Below are 7,291 nucleotides of genomic sequence, written 5' to 3'. Positions count from 1 at the left end.
GGGGTCACAACTAGTGTGAAGACTCAAGGTAGTGTGACAGAAGAATTTTTTATTAGTATATAATTACACCAGAAATCATCCTTAAGTCCATACCTTTTCACATTAGTCTTAGAAATACTCACAGAGCACATTGGTGGACGAAATTGTGATCATCAACAATGACTCCAAAAGCTTGGTTCTCTCAAACGTGAATCACACTTTGTCACAACTTCGCACAACTAACCAGCAAATGTACTGGGTCGTCCAAGTAATACCTTACGTGAGTAAGGGTCGATCCCACAGAGATTGTTGGTATGAAGCAAGCTATGGTCATCTTGTAAATCCCAGTCAGGCGAATTTAAATGGATTAAGAGATTATTGGTTTAAATAATAATAATAAAATAAATAGAAAATAAAGATAAAGTTACTCATGTAATTCAATGGAGGGAATTTCAGATAGGTGTATGGAGGTGCTGTGTTCCTTCTAAATCTCTGCTTTCCTACTGCTTTTATCCAATCCTTGTCACTCCTTTCTATGGCAAGTTGTATGTAGGGCATCACCGTTGTCAATGGCTACATCCCATCCTCTCAGTGAAAATGGTCCAAATGCTCTGTCACAGCACGGCTAATCATCTGTCGGTTCTCGATCATGTTGGAATAGAATCCCTTGATTCTTTTGCGTTTGTCATCACGCCCAACAATCGCGAGTTTGAAACTCGTCACAGTCATTCAATCCCGGAATCCTACTCGGAATACCACAGACAAGGTTAGACTTTCCGGATTCTCATGAATGCCGCCATCAATTCTAGCTTATACCACGAAGATTCTGATTAAAGAATCCAAGAGATATACGTCCGGTCTAAGGTAGAACGGAAGTGGTTGTCAGTCACACACGTTCATAGGTGAGAATGATGATGAGTGTCACGGATCATCACATTCATCAAGTTGAAGTGCAACGAATATCTTAGAACAGGAATAAATCGAATTGGATAGAAAATAGTAGTAATTGCATTAAAACTTGAGATACAGCAGAGCTCCACACCCTTAATCTATGGTGTGTAGAAACTCCACCGTTGAAAATACATAAGTGAAAGGTCCAGGCATGGCCGAATGGCCAGCCCCCAAAATGTGATCACAAGATCAAAAATACAATCCATGATATCTAATAAACTAGTAAAAATTTCTATTTATACTAAACTAGCTACTAGGGTTTACAGAGGTAAGTAATTGATGCATAAATTCACTTCTGGGGTCCACTTGGTGTGTGCTTTGGGCTGAGCTTGATCTATCCATGAGCTGAGGCTTCTCTTGGAGTTGAACGCCAAGTTGTAACGTATTTTGGGCGTTCAACTTTGGTTCATGACGTGTTTCTGGTGTTTGACTCCAGAGTGTAGCATGGAACTGGCGTTGAGCGCCAGTTTACGTCGTCAAATCTCGAATAAAATATGGACTATTATATATTTTTGGAAAGCTCTGGATGTCTACTTTCTAACGCCGTTAAGAGCGTGCTATTTGGAGTTTTGTAGCTCCAGAAAATCAATTTCGAGTGCAGGAATGTCAGATTCCAACAGCATCAGCAGTCCTTTGTTAGCCTCTTATCAGAGTTTTGCTCAGGTCCCTCAATTTCAGCCAGAAAATACCTAAAATCACATAAAAACACACAAACTCATAGTAAAGTCCAGAAATATGAATTTAGCATAAAAACTAATGAAAACATCCCTAAAAGTAACTAGATCATACTAAAAACTACCTAAAAATAATGCCAAAAAGCGTATAAATTATCCGCTCATCACACATCCAAGAGCCTGTGCCATGGTGCATATTTTTTGCTGATGATATCGTTCTTATGGGAGAGTCCAGGAAAAACCTAAATAAGAAGTTGGACTTATGGAGAGAAACTCTTGAAGTGTATGGTCTGCGCATAAACCGTAGCAAAATGGAATATATGGAATGTAAGTTCGGTCTGAGAAGGAAAAACCCTAATATAGAGGTGAATATTAGAGAAAACACCCTACGAAAAGTTAAAAATTTTAAGTATTTTGGGTGCATCATACAGGATAATGGAGAGATTGAACAGGATGTAAATCATATAATTCAAGCAGGTTAGTCAAAATAGCGTAGTGCATTTGGTTTTATATATGACAAAAAGGTGCCTTTAAAACTTAAAAGTAAATTCTATCGCATTGCTATAAGACCGGCTATACTTTATGGTACGGAGTGTTGGGCGGCCAAAGAGGAGCACGAAGAACATAAGCTAAGTGTGGCAGAGATGAAGATATTGAGATGGATGAGTGGTCATATGCAATTGGATAAAATAAGGAACGAAGATATAAGGGAGAGAGTTGGAGTAGTACCCATTGTAGAAAAGATGGTAGAATCGCGTCTCAGGTAGTTTGGACATGTGAGAAAAACACCAACAAAACACCCAGGGTGGATGAGATAGAAGATGGATAAGGAGTGAAAGGCAGAAGAAGACCTAAGAAAACTATCCATGAGGTGGTCAAACGAGATCTATATACATGTAAACGGTCTCTCTGTAGACATAATATATAATAGAGTTCAATAGCGTCATTTGATTCATATAATCGACCCCACCTAATAAGACAAGACATTGTTGTTGTTGTATATATATTAAATATTTAGAATGAGCTTAACCTTTTATTACTCTAAAAAAAAAAACACTTATTCAAGTAAAAAAATTATTCTTACACCACAGAACATATTAAAAGAATTTTTTTATAAATAAATAAATTACCCGTTTAATTATTACCAATATACCTAATTGGAAAGCATTTGCGTTTTTATATCTTATTGCAAATATTATTTATAGTAGGACAAAGAAAGATATTTACATATCTCATTTATACCATAAATAAAAATTATAAATGATATAAGTCACCTTTAATTTATCTTTATTTCGCTCGTTTAAAAATACAATATATATAAATATTATTTACACTATAAATAAGATTTGGGTATTAATAAATATTGAAATATAATCTCATCAAAATAATAAAAAGTTATTTATAATAAGATTTAGATGAATTTAAAAGATAAAAATTAATATATTTTATTATGATTTAGATTAAATTGAATCAATTTATCTATATAGTATCTATATTTTGAATTTTAAAAATTTTACAATTTAACCATTTAAAAAATTAAAATTATTGAAAACTTAACAGTTTAAAATTTTAAATTATTTTTTTATAAATTTTAAATTTTAAATTGTTAAACTATAAAATTTTGAAAATTTAGATGCATATAAACTAATCTAATTCATATCACAACAATTTGAATAAATTTAAATTAAAAAACAAATCCAAATTGATATCATCATATAAATCAAAATAGTTTGAACGAAATTGGATTAAATTGAATAATAAAAATCAAACAGATACGATTTAAATTGTAACAAATTATAATAACTTTTCTTTTAAATCAATCTAAAATATACTGTAGCCACCTTTTTGTCCGGTCTCATTTAGGGTACGAAAGATAAAGGAATAGACACACGCGCATATATAACTATTGTGAATTAGATATGCTTATTTCTTTTTCGTTTTTTCTTGTGAATAAGATGTGTTATAAAATGTAAAAATATAAATTGTCTCAGAATTACATATATTAATAAGTAAAATATTTATTTACAAAAAATCAGATGTTAAATATATAACTATATGAGTGAATGATTCCATGATGTTTAAAATAAATTTATTATTTTTATATTGTCATAACATTTAAGATGATATATATAAATTGCTATTGTTCTAATAAGTTCCTTCACAAAAGATTTTTTTTGGGATTTGTGTAAATTTAGCATAGGGTTTTTTTTTGTCTCGTGTTAAAAATAATTTGAAAGTTAACAATGATCAAGTTTTAAATTTTTAGTTTCATAACAAAAATATTATGTGTATATAAAAATTAATTATTAAATTAATTATTATATATTTATATATAAATATATATTATTTAATTTATTTTTAATGTGTATCGATTGGTGTAAGGTCTTACATTGGTTGGGGAGGGAAACGAAGCATGCCTTATAAGGGTGTGGACGTTTTGACGAGTGAGTGTGGGGGGTTTTGGCTATCATCTCTATCGTCAAAGACAAAACCGTGAGGTTTTGTGTGTCAAAGCGGACAATATCGTGCTAGCGGGTGGTCTGGGCTATTACAGATGGTATCACAGCCAGAACCCGGATCAATGTGTCAGCGAGGGCGCTGGGCTCCCTTAGGGAGTGGATTGTAAGGTCCCACATTGGTTGGGGAGGGGAACGAAACATGCCTTATAAGAGTGTAGATACATCTTCCTAGCATGACGCGTTTTGACGAATGAGTGTGGGGGGCTTCGACTATCATCTCTATCGTCATAGGCAAAACCGTGAGGCCTTGTGTGCCAAAGCGGATAATATCGTGCTAGCGGATAATATCGTGCTAGCGGATAGTCTGGACTGTTACAATTGGAGTGTCTTAAGCTTATTGTTGTTATTGCATTACTGCTTAGTCAACTAACAGAGATTAGGAAGCTAGTTAGCAGTTAGTAATTCAATTCAGTAGTTAGTTATAAGTTAACACTTCCATACCCTTTTAAAAAGATTTTTCTTTGTAAGCATAAAATGACTCACTCACTCATTATACACTCACTTTACCAATTACACATTTGACATGGATTCAGGTCATGTTCTTCTTATCCTCTCTCTGTTCTTGAAACTCTGCTTCTGTAATACCTGATCTAACCAAAATTAATTAAATAATAAATTAAATAGGAGTGAATATGGTCGGAAAATTTGGCAATTGGAATTTGATCATTTAAATATGATATTTAGATTCAGTGAATTTTTTCGAGTCGGAAAACATAGTTTTCTGCGTAAAAGCGCGCAGTGAAATTTTGACCGGTAGTACCGGTTGAGATCTGTCTGGTACTGCAGTTGAGAAATTGATTATGAGTAAATAGGATTAAGAAATGAGGAATTATAATTAGGGGAGGTAGAAATATTTAAAGTACGATTTAGAACGCTAATCTTAAAGGGTTTTTGGGCCAACGGACAAAAATAAGTGAACCGGACCTAAGTGGGCCTAAGACTCAACATATATAAACATTAGTTATGAGCATTTCAGCTCATTTTACCCTAAAAATAAGAAGAGGGGCGCTGAATTGAGAAGAGAGAAGAGAAGAGAGAAAACCTAATTCTCTTTGATCTTCAAACTACCATAACTTGAGCTACAGAGCTCCGATTGACAAGCCGTTTATGGCCACGCGTCGTTCTTCTCATTCTCTACAATTCTATCTAAGTTTTGTGGTGAGTTATCCATTTATCTCTGCCCAGTTTTCAAAATTCCCCACTGTTATATGTTTTTGGGTAGTTAGTGTTGAAATCTTGTGATTTTGGGTGTTTAGGGATACTCCAACATAGATTCTAAGCGAGTTCTATCCCTACTTCATATGGGCTGAGATAAGAAGTACTCAAACCCTTGTGATTTATCATTTTTATGAGCCCTAGATTGATGTATGTATGTGAAATTGGTTATGTTAGTGTATTTGGTGATTTTGATACACAATTGGGAGGTTGGTGTTGCTTGTGGAGTTTTAGTGAGGCTTGGAGTTAAGAGTTGGTGAAGACTTTCATAGAAGAGGCTCAATTGGTTTGGCTACAAGAGGTACAATTTAAGTTTCATTTAAGTACCGTGTGGTGTGATGAGAATTCCTAGGCTAGATGCCCCTAGGATTAAGTTTGGATTGCGTAAAAGGTTAGTGCTAATATGCATAGTTGGTATGTAATGTGAATTAATGATTGGGTTGAGAATTGTGTGGCCTTGTATGCTTGGTATATTGAGAATTTGATGTATTGCGTAATGAGTATTGATTTGTGGTTTATGCATTTAAATTGTGAAATTGGGCCGAAGACCGTGAATTTTGGGTCGGAGGCCAGAAAGAGGTAAGAAAGGTAAGTTGAAGTGTGCATTGTATGATGACACAAGTGATTGAATGAATTTCAGATAATGAATATATGAATGATTGGGTTGGTTATTGAATAATAAGGTTTGAGGAGTTGAAGTGTGGAATTTGGTAATTTTGGGTGAAATTATGTAGATGAGGTATGTTTGGTTTTGGTAGAGATATATTATGTGGTCATATATGTAATTGTGATTATTGATGCCTTGATGGTAGGGGTGTTCGCTGTGCGGTTTGGTTCGGTTTTTGAGAGAAAAGTCATCCGATCCAATTGTTTAATTAAACTGCGGTTCGGTTTGGTTTGATTTTTTTATCAAGGCCATCCGAACCAAACCAAACCAATTAAAATCGGTTTGGTTTGGTTCGGTTTGTTCGATTTTTCAATCAATTCAAAAAAAATACTGCCATACTATTTCACAAAGTCATAAAATTAAAATTGACAAACGCAAATACACAATAGCTAACAAAGTCTTGATCCAATGAAATTTATCGACAAACGGAATTCAAATAAATTGTACTATTTTTGGGCCACACTCATGTAACAACGTAGTTGTACAGGGCTGACTTAAATATCTACTCAGGATTCAAGAAACAACACAAAAACCAGTTTAATTCTCTTGTATAAAGAGGACATAGCTTATACTTCATGCAAAGTGTTTATGTTCCCTAAGGATGAAAGAATCTCTCCGTCGAATTGATTGTCTTCCAAGTGCCTTTAAATACGATAATAATATCCAGATAGTGAGCTTCATGGCATGAATACATCAAAGTTCTCTGATTTCAAACATTTAGATCATGGAATTGCATACAAAATGAGTTACTTACAATGTTTCTAACAGTGTTAGTGAACCTAGGTCAGGAATGTGCCTTGACAAATTGTTATTCCCAAGCCAGCTACAAAGAAGCAATGATTTTTCAATTAGAACTTGTAAATACTAGAGTCAATGAACTAAGATTTAGAGTTAAGCACTTACATATTAGTCAGAGTTGTCATATTGGCAACAAAAGGAGACAAAGATCCTGAAAGCTCCATACTTGTCAACAACAACAAATAAATTAAAAACTAGCAAAAACACAACAACAAATAAATTAAAAACCAGCAACAATACCAGCAACAAACAATAAAGTAATTCAACAAAAGTAATTCAACCAGCAATCAACAATAATACACTGATTTCAAATCTGCTCCAAATTTAATTCTTCAAATCTAATTTCAATATCTTCCTTTCAAGATCCAGAACCGGTTTATCTGATTTCAAATCTGATTTCTTACTAAATCACTTCAAAAGTTTCTTTTTATTTTATATTATTCTTCCAAAAAAACTAATAATAACCAGAAGCAGTTTATATTATTTTT

This window comes from Arachis hypogaea, chromosome 1 (assembly GCF_003086295.3).
Source record: "Arachis hypogaea cultivar Tifrunner chromosome 1, arahy.Tifrunner.gnm2.J5K5, whole genome shotgun sequence".
NCBI lineage: Eukaryota > Viridiplantae > Streptophyta > Magnoliopsida > Fabales > Fabaceae > Arachis > Arachis hypogaea.
The sequence above is the reverse complement of the archived record's forward strand: the minus strand, read 5'-3'. Positions refer to the sequence as shown.